Below are 15,609 nucleotides of genomic sequence, written 5' to 3' on the forward strand. Positions count from 1 at the left end.
CAAAAGAACGGTGTAAAAAACGATAGATTTCAGAATAATGACTAAAATTCTTGCAAGCAAAACTATCCAAACCGATATAACAAAATAAAACGAAATCAAACGAAATCATCAGATTTAAGACTGACGATAGTATGCATGGTATAAGGTATGAAAGCTGCTGTTACGGCAAAGTGGTTCTACTCTTTAGATGTATAAAAGATAAAAGAAACAAAACAAAAGCGTGCCTGAAACAATAAATGAATTTATCTTGATGCTGATGGTGGGCACTATATCAGCCTTAAAGGGAGTAGTGACGAAATAAGTCGGCCATAATTGGCACGTGCGTAAATGCTTTTTTTTTTTTTTTGTTGTGCTAGACAAGATAGGGAAAGATGACATTTTGTTTCTTATCTATTGTGGGCGGCCGGAAATTGAAACCATGAAAAGAAATTCTTTATTCAGAAGTGGTTCCAGTGCTGCGCAAAGAATGGCCCGGTGGGGAGCCCAAATGCGGCGGCATATTTAAGTTTGCAAGGAATAAGTATTTTACTAAAAGCAATAATTTTGAAGAGGCGGAAGCTTAGTTAGAAAGTTCGAAGTAAACAGCTCGACATGCGATTGGGGCGACTAATAAATTGATCGATGAATGGTTACCAGCTTAGTGAAGGGGACTACGTAGGAACACAAGGGTTTTGGTTTGGTGTTGCAGCCCCGATCGCAACCGAGAGCTATACTTGGTCGGAAAACTTTCATCACAGCGCGCTCGAGAACGTTTATTTCCCGTGCACTTAAGCATAGGGGCTCCTTTGGTAATCGAAAAAAGGGTTATTTAACTTCATTGTTAACCTCGCCATAATAAACGCATCATTCGCTTTGAATAAATGCTAGAAGAAACATATTTAAGCACATTAATACTGCATAATAGGAAAAATTGGTCTAGTACCGAACCTTAGTGGGCGCCTGATGTAATCGCCGTCATACTAGAGGCAAGATTGGGAACGCTTGAAAGAAAGTATTCAGGTCAGGTGAAAGCATCATCACTAAGGTTTTCGGCGGCGAGTTAAAGTTAGTTCTTTATTTTATCTAATACATGTCAGGGTGTGAAAAACGTCTGCGGTCAGGAAGGCCAGACAGGCTTTTGTCTGGGAGATGGCAATGTGGAATTCCGGCTAAATCCCGCGTTCTTCACACCTTGTATAATTTCGAAAGAAACTTTCCACACCGTTTCTCTTGACATGCTCACTGGCTTGCTATGCATTGCGTTCTTTACTAAAGGTTGTGACTTTGAAGGCAATAAAGTAAATCTAGAATAGGTTGAAGTTCGCGCTCACGTTGTCTACCTCGTCTGAACTGTCTGTCGCGTATTTTAGCGCATTTTATTATTACGTGAGGTAGCGTGAGTTTAGAACTTAACAGCGTCTCAGACAGTGAAAGGGTTCCTTCACAAGCCACAAGGCTCTGTCAGAAACAATAGAAATGCTGTTAGTGACCCCAGCCCCCATCCATCTTGCAAATAAGACACTGAATATACTCAGGCTGCACGCAACGAGTTTTTTCATACATGCATTACATTTTTGTAGTCCTAGCGATTTCGCTGCCATAGAGCACCTCAGCGTCAGGCACGTCAGCTGCTACAGACTTGAAAACTTTCGCTCGCCGCCAAGGCAGAAATTTTGCACACTCAAAACTTTCCTGAGCGGAATCTCCCTCCTTACATCATACCACATGTTCTTTATTTAACTGCATTGCCGGATTCCTCCCAGTGGCGTCGTTGGAAGCCCATATAAGAGAGCAAGAAAATAAACTGAGGCTCTAACATTTCCGCAATGCCCACCGGCGATCAGGCGGAAAGCTTTATATTCTACAGTGGCTCTCGGCAAAGCGACGACACTGCAAGCACGTCCGAAAGGACAGCTTTAGCTTGTAGACAATCCCTCTGCCTCAGGGAGTCACGCACAAACTCGAGCCGGGTCGTATAAACACGGGAGGTTTATTCCCTACGTGATGCTGATCTCGACGATATCCTTCCATGGCTGAGGTCAGCGGGTCGCGGCCGGAAGCAAGCAGAAGACAGACTGCGAGGTGACAGTGCGCCGCGGTGGACAATGCGGCACGGAGTGCTATCGTGTGGAGCCCTTTGAAAGCGACGCGAAGCTACGTGCTTGCAACAGCTGTATGTAGGTCCTTTCATGCCTTACCCACTAGAATTCGTTCTCGACACTCTCCAATTTGTTCCATAAAACTTTCAGTTCCAGTGTTTATCCGTTAAAACAAATTTATTTATTACCTCCGACGAAAAAGAAAGATCTAACCATACGACAGCCGTTTAAAGTTTTCGGACAAGTGCGAAAATTGACAAAAATCAATTATTTTACTACTGAATGGCGAACTTTGTAAAAATACGAAATATTAATCGTGATTCTGTACTGCATAGAAAGAAACCCACAGTACATAATTTTCTATAGCACTCTAGTTATCTCATGCAGCCGGAAAAGCATATAACTATATTTTGTAAAACGCTCAAAGGTGCCCAAAATTTTTAAAAATCTTTCTATATCATCTATTATCCTAATAAACATATTAAACTGTACTCCCAACGGTAGCTCTAAACGATGCAAACCGAAATGTACATTTTGCAAATTGTTTTGGCTTTGAATTTTACAGTGTTGTGTTCGTGGTAAAAATAAACAATACCACCTGTACCTGTGTTATTTTAATGCTATCCAGGTGAAGGTACCGTTCTACAGAATACCCGACGTCGGCACTGTCGACGTTGCCGCAGTCGGTGATGTCATTGTGAGCAAAAAAAATTAAAACAAAAATAAATAGATTGATCTTTGTTAAGCTATATGAGTATCATGTGCTAGCAATAAAGTATGAACCGTTTTTTTGTCGGGCTTCATCTGGGGGGGGGGGGGGGGGGGGGGGGGGGTGGAGACAACTAAAAGATCTTAGGTTCCTCCTTTAAGGGTATGAGGTGATAGCGTGGCCCCTATTTTAAGCCGCGAAGTCATGAACGTGTCTGCGTAGCCTTGGGGTAACGTGAATGCGAGGGTTCTGATGGGCTGATTTTGATATCACCCTCCCATGTGGAAGGACAGGCCCAAACTGAGAGCTCTGCTGCCAAACATGGCGTCAGGCAACCCTAGGTCCAGCCATAGAGCGACCATGTCAAGCTACCGCCTACAAGCGCCATATTCGAGATTTTTCGCTCCCAACGCCGGCGCAGGATTTTAGAGGAGCGAGTCCTTTTGATGATATAGCGTTAAAATGGCAACTTACGATGGAGGAAAAGGGATATAGAACAGCGACGCAACTATTTTAGCCGGCCGCTGATAGAAGCTCGCCCTTATCCTCGACCGCACCCTCATTCTTAAATGTCCCTGGCCCTCGTGTTGCTCCCTTGCCCTGATTTCGCCGGCCTCAAAACTTCAAAATGTGTAGTTATAGCATTCAAGTTATTTTTTCTTAATGTTGATAAATGCCCATCTTTACTGAGCAGCTCTAAACACAAATTAGTATTCACTACGCCTGCTTTCAGCTGTATCGAGTCGCTTGTGTCATATAGGCTTAATGCGTCGAACTTCTCGAACTTAACAATGAACACGAGAAACAGCCCCGTTCATGGCGTCGCCGATCACTGGCAAGAGCCTTCCTGCTATTTCTCCCGGATTTGGGTAAAACGAAATACACCGCCAAGCCCGGAGTCTTGAAGCGTGAAGAAAAAAATTCTGCAGACACACTTAAGACTTCGTTAGCGCAGGAATGCGAAAGCAGTGCTCCTTGTGGCCGCAATTAGGTCGCGCAATTTTTTTTTTTTAGAGGTATTGAAGTTACATGCACGAAATTATGTGTCTGCGTATTTTTCACGCATCTTATTAGCGATATTCAGGGCTTCTCGCTGCAAAGCGACGAGGGTTTCTGAGCTCGCTATTAGCAGGACGTAGTATGCATTTTCGATGTTACTAAATGGTTATTCTCCCTTTTCTACGAATTTCTGACTCCCTGTAATATGAACATTTACTTCTTCAGGCTAAAACGTGCTGCCCATGTTCACTACACAGATATGAATGTGCTACCTGCAAATTCGATGATCACATGTGATGTCGTACTATACGTTACATCAGTCACAGACCAACCAGTTTCCGGTCATACCAGCTGCCAACCAATTCCCTAAGCACGCTCGCGATTTTAACATACATTTCAATGGAGCTAAATAATAATTTACACATCTTTTTTTTTTTTTGCAATATAAAAGAAACAGTTTAAGTTTGTCGCTGAAGTAAATAAGTCATTCTTTTAGACTGTTCATTAATCCTGTCTTTCACGAGCCTTGAAGTTGAAAGTTCGACTCTTATCAACAAACAAATAAAAAAAGATGAACTTGGTTATGTAACACCTTATGTCGACACGGCGGCGATGCAATCGTCGTTACTTTTGAGGAATGGACCTGCCGTATACTGAAAAAAATTGTGTGATATATAAACATGCAATGGATGAAGACGGCTACAACCTACTCATACCTCCATTTTATTCGGCGACAGCAGCTGGCATTGAAAACCACAGAGCAGCATACAGAGTGGTCGTTTGCGTCGTTGGAGGCGCGCTCTAAAAGCTTTGTTCCAGGGCAAGTTTGCTGAAGGATCGGAACACCGTAACTGAAACAGGAACTACAAAGTGAATGGAATAATGGTTGTTTGGCATACTACGAGTAGGCCAGAAGGACACACTTGTAAAAAAAAAAATAACTTAGCGGGACATGCGCATGCTCTTTCAAGGCAGCCTGGAACATATTCATGGCGAATGCATCGCTCATATATTGCCAGGGGGCGCTCGGAGCGAAAGACGTTGAAGTGGCGCTCGGAGAAAAAGGACGAAGTGAATCGGCTCCGGACTCGCAGGACGTACCAGACGTATTCTATCTGCACCGGCTCTGATAAACTAGCTTTAGTCGCCAACACCGTGACAAATCTGGTGGAGGTCAGGTCTGATGTCCCGTACCCCTCCGCTAAGCAGGAGTGCTGGTCATATATTCGAGGAAACGCCTGTTCACCGCACCAGCCGCAGGCAACGAGGCCTACCACCTGAGTTTTCCCCATCGGCTATGACTACCGGCAGCCACGACGTCGTCGCAATGCCTGGAGCGGCCCCTACTTACGTGACGTTTCAAAACCCCCGCGTCCCAAAGACCTTTCACGGGGACACCTATGAAGACGTCGACGACTGGTTGCAGCACTACGAAAGGGTAGCTGCCTTCAACCTCTGGGATGACGCCGCTCGGCTTCGCAACGTCTACTTCAGCCTTGAAGATGGCGCTCGGACATGGTTCGAGAACCATGAAGACCAGCTGTCTTCCTGGAGTGAGTTCAAGCGTCATCTTGCGGTTACTTACGGTAGCTCAGATCGCCGCGAACGGGCCGAACGCGCTCTCCAATCTCGAGTTCAAATGCCTAACGAAACTGTCGCGGCATATATCGAGGACATGACATGCCTCTTCAAGCGGGCAGACCCTACAATGTCCGAGGACAAAAAGCTGCGCTACCTTATGCTTGGCGTTAAAGAGCAGCTTTTTGCTGGCCTGGTGCGCAGCCCACCTAAAACTGTCGCAGAATTCCTTGCGGAAACATCCACGATAGAAAAAGTGCTTCAGCAACGAGCCTCGGCACAGAATCGTACGTCCACGCCACCTCCGTCTCTGCCGAGTTACCACCGCATGGCATGGACGCATCGGCGCTACGGGAGCTCGTACGTTCGATTGTGCGCGACGAACTCAGACTGCTGTATGGCGCACCTCAACTAGCTTCTACCTCCATTGCGAGCGTTGTCCGCGACGAAGTGCAGCAAGCGCTCCGGCCTCCGGTTCCAAGCGGTGAACCTCACCCTGCTCCTCCTCTTACGCCACCTGAGTCTCAGCGTCCCACATACGCCCAGGTGCTACAATACTCTCCACCCCAGCCGCCGACCCTCATGCCTGCTAACGCAGCTGCACCAACAACACCGGCCCCCGTGATCCAGTACGTAACGGATTCCCGACCATCTAGACGGAAAGCAGACGAGTGGCGTACCCCCGACCGACGCCCTTTATGCTTTCACTGCGGCGAACCGGGTCATGTCTATCGGCGCTGTCCCTACCGTCGACTGGGCCTCGAAGGTTTTTCCGCCGATTCTCCGCGGCCTCGCTACGGCGAACGGCCCCGAGCCGTTGAAGACTTCGTCAATGACCAGCGCCGTGGTGTTCCGTCTCGTCTGCGGCAATCTCGATCACCATCGCCCAGGGCTCGCCCTTCGCCATCTGCTGCGAAGTCCTCATGGGCAGCGCAGGGCCGAGTGCCCAGCCCCCAGCGGGAAAACTGAAACCAGCGACCTTCGGGGGTAGGCTCGCTGGACATCGCTGCGCGGGAGACCCCCCAACGACGCGGACACGGAAAGACTACGAATCGACATGGGAAAAGTCCGCGGTTGCCGATTATAACGCTACCTCGACGCCACCACGACGCACCCGCAACGACGACGAATTGCCGGTGGAACCGACGACGCACCAACGCACCCGCAACAACGACGATTTGCCGGTGAAACAGACGACGCAACAACGCACCCGCAACAACGACGAATTGCCGGTGAAACAGACGACGCAACAATGCACCCGCAACGATGAAGAATTGCCAGTGGAACGGACACCGCAACAACGCGCCTGCAACAACGACGAATTGCAGGTGAAGCATACCGCGTACACCGACGCAGAGCACTTAAACACTCAGAAGCCTGATATCCGCGAGCAGCTGTCGTTGGACATACCAGTAATACTGGATGGCCGCCATGTTCGAGCTTTGTTGGATACTGGCGCTGATTATTCTATTTTGAGCAGCCAGTTTGCCGCGATTCTCAAGAAGGTTTTGACTCCGTGGGCTGGCACACACGTTCGCACTGCGGGTGGTCATCTGGTTACTCCTCTAGGCATGTGCACGGCCAGGGTTCAAATTCAAGAGTCGACATTTGTGGTAAGCTGCCTCGTTCTGAAAAGCTGCTCACGTGACCTAATTCTGGGCGTAGATTTTCTTCGTGAATATGGCGCAGTTATTGACCTCCGGGATTTTAAGGTCTCGTTTTCTACTGAGAAAGCAGTGGCCCTCAGCAGTACACAGCGACCACTCAATGTGCTTCGAGTTTATGCGGACAGTGTCACGCTGCCACCCCGAACCAGCACCTTCGTTAATGTCAAATGCAATGCACTTCACGATGGTGATGCAATAGCCGAAACTATAACCTCTCGTTACTGTTGACGCAGGGAGTCTGCGTGGCTCGCAGTTTGATCCATCTTAACTGTGGTCAGTCCAGGGTGCTTGTTACCAATTTTTCGCACGAGTATCGACACCTTTTTCGGAATACTTCCGTAGCTTTTGCGGAACGCATATCTGAAGTCTCCGAGTGCTTGTCCACAGAAACCGTGCCACCGCCCACATCCCTCGACAACCTCGACATTAGCTCAGAGCTATCGGTGAGCCAGCGTGAACAGCTGTTTTCATTGTTGCTCGAATTCAGAGAGTGTTTTGCATCATCGTCAAAAGTGCATCAGACTCCCATTGCCAAGCACGAGATCGTGACGTTCGATGATGTGCGCCCAATTCACCAGCACCCCTACCGCGTCTCTTCGACCGAGCGCGAAGTTATTAAGTCACAAGTTAAACAAATGCTCGAAGATAATGTTATCCAGCCTTCGAATAGCCCATGGTCTTCCCCAGTCGTTCTAGTTAAAAAGAAAGACGGCACGTTACGTTTTTGCGTCGATTACCGCAAGCTGAACGCCGTAACCAAGAAGGATGTTTACCCCTTGCCGCGGATTGACGACTCTCTCGACCGCCTTCGGCGTGCGAAGTACTTTTCGTCAATCGATCTGAAAAGTGGCTACTGGCAGATTGAGGTAGATGAGCGAGATCGTGAAAAGACGGCCTTTGTCACACCTGACGGACTCTACGAATTTAAAGTTCTACCTTTCGGACTTTGTTCTGCGCCGGCCACATTTCAGCGGATGATGGACACTGTCCTCGCCGGGCTTAAATGGCAGTGTTGCCTAGTCTACCTAGATGACGTGGTGGTCTTCGCAGAATCGTTTGCACAACATCTTCAGCGCCTGCGGTCAGTACTTGAAGCCCTTCGATCCGCTAACTTGACACTTAAGCCACAGAAATGTCACTTTGGTTACCGAGAGCTTAAATTCCTCGGTCATGTCGTAAGCGCTGCCGGCGTGAAGCCTGACCCTGACAAGCTTACTGCTGTTGCGGAATTTCCGATTCCACGTGACAAGAAAGCTGTTCGCAGATTTCTCGGCTTGTGCAGTTATTACCGTCGTTTTATCGATAACTTCGCTGATCTTGCTGAACCGCTGACTCGGCTCACCCGGGGAGACGCCCCTTTTGTTGGAGTCACGAGCAAGAAGCTGCTTTTACCGAGTTGCGTCTCCGTCTCCAATCGCCGCCTATTCTAGCCCATTTCGATGAGCACGGTGAGACAGAAATCCACACTGACGCCAGTAACATTGGCCTTGGGGCGGTTCTCGTGCAACGTCAGGAGGGTGTGGAACGAGTCGTCGCCTATGCCAGCCGTACTTTATCCCGCGCGGAGATGAACTATTCAACTACTGAGAAGGAATGCCTCGCCATTATTTGGGCTGCTGGAAAATTTCGCCCCTACCTTTATGGTCGCCCATTTAAAGTGGTCACTGACCACCATTCCTTGTGTTGGCTGGCCAACCTGCGTGACCCATGCGGCCGCCTGGCGCGATGGAGCCTTCGCCTACAGGAGTTTGACCTCACTATAGTCTATAAGTCCGGACATAAGCATGAAGATGCTGACGCGCTCTCTCGTGCGCCCGTCGAGCTCGCTTCACCACACAAGGGTGACTCTGGCAGTTTTCTCGGAGCTGTTGATGCTTCAGATATGTCTCATCAGCAGCGTGCTGATCCAGAGTTACGAGCCCTGATCGATTATTTAGAAGGTCAGCCAGCCACAATACCTAAGTGCTTTTCTCGGAGCCTATCAACTTTCTGCCTGAGAAATGGTGTACTCTATAAGCACAGCTCTAGATCCGAATCGAGAACCTACCTCCTCGTGGTACCCGCAGCTCTGCGAGAGGAAATCCTTTCCGCGTGCCACGATGAACCAACTTCTGGCCACTTGGGCTATACTCGCACACTTGCTAGAATACAAAAGACATTCTACTGGCCCAACCTTGCCACTGTTGTCAAGCACTATGTTAAGAGCTGTCGGCAATGTCAGCGTCGGAAGGTTCCGCAATCAAAGCCCGCAGGCCTCCTCGTGCCCATAATGCTACCACGTGCACCGTTTGATCAAGTCGGCATAGACCTTCTCGGTCCTTTCCCTCGATCTTCCGGGGGCAACCGCTGGATCGCCACAGACTACCTGACTCGATATGCCGAGACCAAAGCGTTACCTAGTGGTACAGCATCTGAAGTTGCCCATTTCTTTGTACACCAGATCATGCTGCGGCATGGTGCTCCGACCTGTATTATTACTGACAGAGGGACTGCCTTTACTTCACAAATGATGGCCGAAGTTTTTCATCTCAGCGGTACGGCGCATCGAAAAGCTACTGCTTACCATCCGCAGACGAACGGGCTGACGGAAAGGCTTAATAAGACCATTGCGGACATGCTGGCGATGTATGTCGACGCCCAGCACAAGACTTGGGATGCTATCCTACCATATGTGACATTCGCGTACAATACGGCAGTCCAAGAGACGACACGCTTCACGCCGTTTCGCCTAGTTTACGGCAGGGAGGTTCGGACGATGCTGGACGCAATGCTCCCTTGCGAAACAGATACCGAACTTTCTACCGACGCCGAACACTTTGCCCAAGATGCTGAGCAAGTACGCCAACTAGCACGCGTCCACACCGCACAGCAACAGGACAGGGATTCACGCCGGTACAACCTCCGCCACAAACAAGCTTCCTACAGCACCGGGGACCAGGTGTGGGTGTGGACTCCTGTTCGACGCCGTGGCCTATCAGAAAAGCTGATTTGCCGTTACTTCGGACCATATAAAATCTTGCGGCGCCTCAGCGACGTTAACTATGAGGTGCTCCCAGATGGCCCAGAGCAGAGAGGCCGTCGGCTACCTCGTCCAGAGACAGTTCATGTCCTACGCATGAAGCCGTATTTTACGCGGTAACTGAAAGACGGCATCTGCAAACTTCTTTTTTTTTTTCGTTTGCTTTTGTCCACCTGTGTGCCGTGTGCGTCACGCTTAAGGAGGGAGGAATGCCAGGGGGCGCTCGGAGCGAAAGACGTTGAAGTGGCGCTCGGAGAAAAAGGACGAAGTGAATCGGCTCCGGACTCGCAGGACGTACCAGACGTATTCCATCTGCACCGGCTCTGATAAACTAGCTTTAGTCGCCAACACCGTGACAATATTTAGCCTTGGTCGGTGACAACTCGATGTTATCTTCTAGAGGACGACAAGGGGATAGTGGGGTGGTACACAAGATTCTTGCTAGGCCCAAAGACATAATAATATTTCACATTGTCACCGTGTCAATTCGCGGCTGATCACCTCGTCACGATTTAAACCAACAGCAAATATGAATGCCGTATCTTGTACGCGCACGAAGAGAAGCAATCTCGTCATCGAAACGTTTGCCAGCAAAATGAGGTTTCCCTTCAACCCATATTTTGCTTATTTTAATGCGCTGATTTAATAACATTTTATTTACTTATTGCTTTGTTACTATCTCTCTTTTACCATTCTTCCTTTCTCCCGCCATTTTTCTCTGCATTTCTCCTTTAAAACATTTACTCTTCCTTGTAATATATTTTACACCCTGTTATTATTCCTAGTCCCTTCAATTTTCCTCCCAGTTCTCCTCCTTCCTAATTTGTTCCCCTATTTTTGAAAGTTCTCCCTCTATCCCCGCCTAAATTTACATCTATCTTCGTTCAAAATAATTTGTCTTTTCCTAGGTTTCTTGTGTCGTCCTTTCTATTTTTCCACTCCGTCGCGGTGGCTTAGTGGTTAGGAAGTTCAACTGCTCATCTGGTATACAGGTTCTGTTATGGCCGCAGTGGCTGTTTCTCAATGAAGGCTCTGGGCTCAAGGCACTCGTGGGCTGTGTGCAGTCAGTGCAAGGTCAAGAACTTTAAGTGGTTCGTTATACCAAACAGCGTTTTAATTTCAGCATCGGAAACTAATTTCAACATCCGGTAGTGCAGTTGATAAGCTAGTTTTTCAACATGTTATTCTCGAGCGGGCGGATAATGTAGTGAAGGAGGTGAAGGTGGAATTTTGTGTTGCCTTCCATAGCCACATTACATATTACGTATCTTCATGGGAAAACATATTTGAATGTCACCTAACTCCGTTACAACATCTACAAAAGCAAGCCATCCGTATCGTGGCATTTAAGCCACACCGCCGTGGTGTACTTCCACTTGTTCATGACCATGGCATGTTGCCAATTGTCTTCCCGGTGAAATTCAAGCTTTTAATCGTTTTTTTTTTTTTCAAAGCCGCCAACGACCTCCTACTCATCAATTCATTTGACATCAAATCTACAATATTTGCCACCAATAACTACTTGCTCCCGACAGCACGTACTGATTACGGAAAACAAACCGGCCTTTTTTCTGAATTGTTAATTTGGAACGAGCTTCCTAATGACTTCAAGCGTTCAACAACTTTGCGTATTTTTAATCGAGAATTTCACTCGTAATTTACGACTGTTCCTGAATTTACCGCTGTCAATCTATAACGTTTTGTATTGCTGTTCTGTTTATCTTATTTCCGTTCAGATATATGAATTTATTTTCTGTCCTCACTGTAACCTGCTGTTGTTTTCTTGTTGGCATTATAATTCCATAACCTACTGATAGGAGGTCCCGATACAGCCTCCGTTCTCTAGAACCTCCTTCTGTATATTCACTGATGGGCTGTTTATATTAAAAAAAAAAAGAATCTTGAATCCTAAATCTTAAGGATGATGAAGTGAATCAAATTCAGTTTTCGCCTCCCACATACGATGGAATTTTTTGCACTTCGTCATTGTCCTGAGTGGCCGAGCGAAGCGAAAAATTAGAGTAATTTGAGAAATTACACACCCTCGTCGTCTGCCTCAGACCGCTCATTTCGAGTCGTTAAAATATCTACAAGCCGGAACACAAAGCGTCTCTGTGTTGCGGTACCTAAATGGAAGGAAAATAGTCTCATGTGATATAAATTATTCGGAGCAATTGGCTATAACGTTCCTTACAGCCGGACCCGCTTTGAGACGCTACAATTCATGAAAACCCGAAAAAGAACAGCTCCTGTCTACTGTTTCGCCGAGGCCCGCTTTAATGTTTTTCAAAGCAGAAAGTAAACCTATATTAAAAGCAAACCCACATCAAACCTTGAAAACGCATTAGGAATGTTTTAAAGACGAAAGCTTTTCTAGGTTCATGGAACGAAATCCCGTGCGCGATAGTTCTGTGCGAGATCTGTCATATTCCACGAGATTCTACGAGCTCGTGCTCTTGTCTAGCTTTCCTGCCATCTGCAATTCCACGCTTGAACGTGCGCCAAAGAATGCCACGCGACAGGAGCGATGGTGTGCGTCCAAACTGACACTTTCTGGAGAGAGCGTGACAGACACCGCGCCTTTCCTTTCCTGTTAACCAATTAAATTTTATATGTAGCACTTTAACGAACACCAGTAAGAAGGAAATGTTGAGAGGCAAATGGTAGGAAAAGAAGGGTACGCTTTCGCCATTGTTTTCTTAAAAGACATTTAAGAGACCCTCTAATTTTGTTTGCACTCCTCACATGGCTTTCTAACCACCAAACCTTACATGTCTGACGTAAGGTATGGAAGTTAGACATTGCCTGTTACCACATAAAAAAAGGCTAATGATTACGATACTCGGTAATGAGCATTTGAGCTCAAACATCCAGGTATTTTATAGATTCTTTGATTTCGCCTCCTAAAAAAAATTTTTTTGTCCGAAATGTTTTCATTGTTTCTCAGCCTTTATATCTTTAATATGGACATGCCATTTCAATTGAGAAACTGAAGTTTTCAGCGCCTGCCATGTGATGCGTTCTCGTTACGTCACTCTGCTCACCAACCAATCAGTACGCGGATTTATACGGCAGCAGTCAACTACACTACATAGAGTCATGCCCAAGATTGTTTCACCCATAACGGCTACGATGGATTTCCTGCACACCGGGGCCATTACCGTTTTCGCTTCGAACTCTGCCATGTGACGGGTGACGGAACATGCCGTTGAGTGTCGATCTTAAGGCCACCGGTTGCCTGTTCGTCACTTAAATTTCTGAAAACATGGCCCCAATTTCACAATTTCGCTGATGTTTGCATGTCTGTGTTTATGTGATCTTGGGCATCACTTCCGCGGCATCACGTAATAATTAAAGCCCGACATTACTTTGACCTACCTACACTTCGCATGTTGTATTTCTCCTTCATACATAGCCACCTTTCGTATTGCATATCATCATGGGGTAACACAAAAAACACTCACCTTTCATGTATTCGCCACCTTCAAAATCAAGCACTCCGCATACTTACCTTCAGCCCTTACAGTGCATCCGTTTTCAATTGTTATCTCACACTTAACATACTGCCATTGTCGCTACAGCTTAATTTTAGGTTGGCATCAATCATCTTTAAAACGCGTAATAAACATGTCGTTCTTAGTGGTTTTGAACCATCCAAGTTTTTTAACAAAAATAACACCAGATTTGCTGAACATCATAATCTACTATTACCGAAAATCAGGACCAATTATGGGAAACAAACTGCATACTTCTCAGGCATATCTGTTTGGAATTCAGTGCCTCCTGAAATTAAAGCACAGCGTACTATTCATTCATTTCACCGTTCATTAAAGACCTTTTATTTTCTACCTTGTTTTGTTCCACCGACTAAAGATGTTTGCATGGATCATAGTTTCCGTGTTTACATTTTATTATTCTTGTACTAATAACGCTTAATTTCTGCAATTCGTGCATTTTTTGTTTAAAGTTCCTGTTTATTTAGAATTTATTTGCACTGTTTCTGGTTAGTATTGTGTTATAGTTTTTCTCTGCACGCCTGTATATTCTTTTCTTCACTGCCTAGTATGTTACCTGCTAATCTTATCCATTCTGTCATAGGAGGTCCCCCGGACAGTTTATACTTTGGGACCTCCTTCTGTAATACTGATAATCCATGCACGTGTACCTAACAGCGAAAATAAAGATGAAAGATGAAACAACTGAATCCAGCCGGTCATCTTAATATGAGTCGAACATGTTCCTGTTAGAGACATGAATCGCTAGTCTAGCCCTAATTAAACGTGAACGAAGACTCGCAAAGGAAGCCGCCACCAAACGGGAATAATTAATGCTGCCGAGTCATGTCTTTAAAAGCGGAGTTGATTTGACTCGCCCCTCCCCTTCCCCTCCTTGCCTGTTTTCTAGCTCAAAACGCCAACGCCAGTGCTAGGTTTTCTGAAGAACAAACTCTTTACAGCTATCACGCAAAAACAAAAGAAAAATTCTGCGGGCACTTTGAACCACTGAAGAGCGATGAGGCAAAAGCTTTTATATCGCTGTTGTTGGTGTCTTTATCCCTTCACTTACAGCGTGGCTCAGATGTCCGCGGAGGTGCGTGACAGATAATGCGCCTTATCTTTCCTGTAAACCAGTTTAAACCTGTGTAAACCTGTAACTGCGTCTGCTTCTGTATGCTATGTGGTGCGGCGGGGAAGAAGCGCCAAATGAGCGGCGCAGCACGGACGCCTCGATCGGACGCCCGGAAAGGTCAGCTTCGCATATGCGTGAATCGCCTGGTGAAGTCACCGGTCATGCCCGTATGTGATGTCATGATGATGTCAGTTCGGGTTATTAGATTTGACCGGTTGTGGCGTCATGATGTCTAATACGGTCATGACTCCGTGTCAGGTCATGGCCGACGACGTCACCAAGTGATGACGTCATTGGACCACACCAAATCTCGCGAAGAAGCGTGAAACCTCTCGCGGATGCATGCGCGGACTTACACTCATGAGCCTATCAAGTGCAATTCATCTGTCGAGCCTTAGCTTCACTAAAGAAAGCAAAATTTAGGAGATGCTTAACCCGATTCCGCTCAAGGCAGCGTTCTGAAATATACTGGTTTGGTCCATCATCAGGAGCTGCCCCAGCTGGCAACTCCTTTCAACGCGATCATGCAATCTGGGTTGGTGACGTCACACAAACCACCGACCAATTAGTGCCAGGTCTTGCCACCTACCTTTTAACACCTGCCTTGTCACCTGGCTTGGAATCTGGCTTGTCACCGACCTTTTACCACCTGGCTTGTCACCTGCCTATTACCACCTGCCAGGCGCACGTTCCTGCATTTTTGAGGCTTTGAGCTTCGAATGGGGCGCTAAGGTTTAGGTGGCTGCCACAGCAACCAGTGAGAATAAGTTATTAGGGTGTAGGTGGCAACAGCTAATAGGCCAATAGCAATAAGTTCAAGAAACAGCTCGACCAATCAGAACGGCGTTACACAATGAAGCTTGTTAGGCTATTAGTTGATACGGCAGAGGCTAATGAGGTCACTAAACAGCTTTGCCAATAAAAGATAGT

This window comes from Amblyomma maculatum, chromosome 10 (assembly GCF_055883805.1).
Source record: "Amblyomma maculatum isolate TAMU_Amacu chromosome 10, ASM5588380v1, whole genome shotgun sequence".
Taxonomy (NCBI): Eukaryota; Metazoa; Arthropoda; class Arachnida; order Ixodida; family Ixodidae; genus Amblyomma; species Amblyomma maculatum.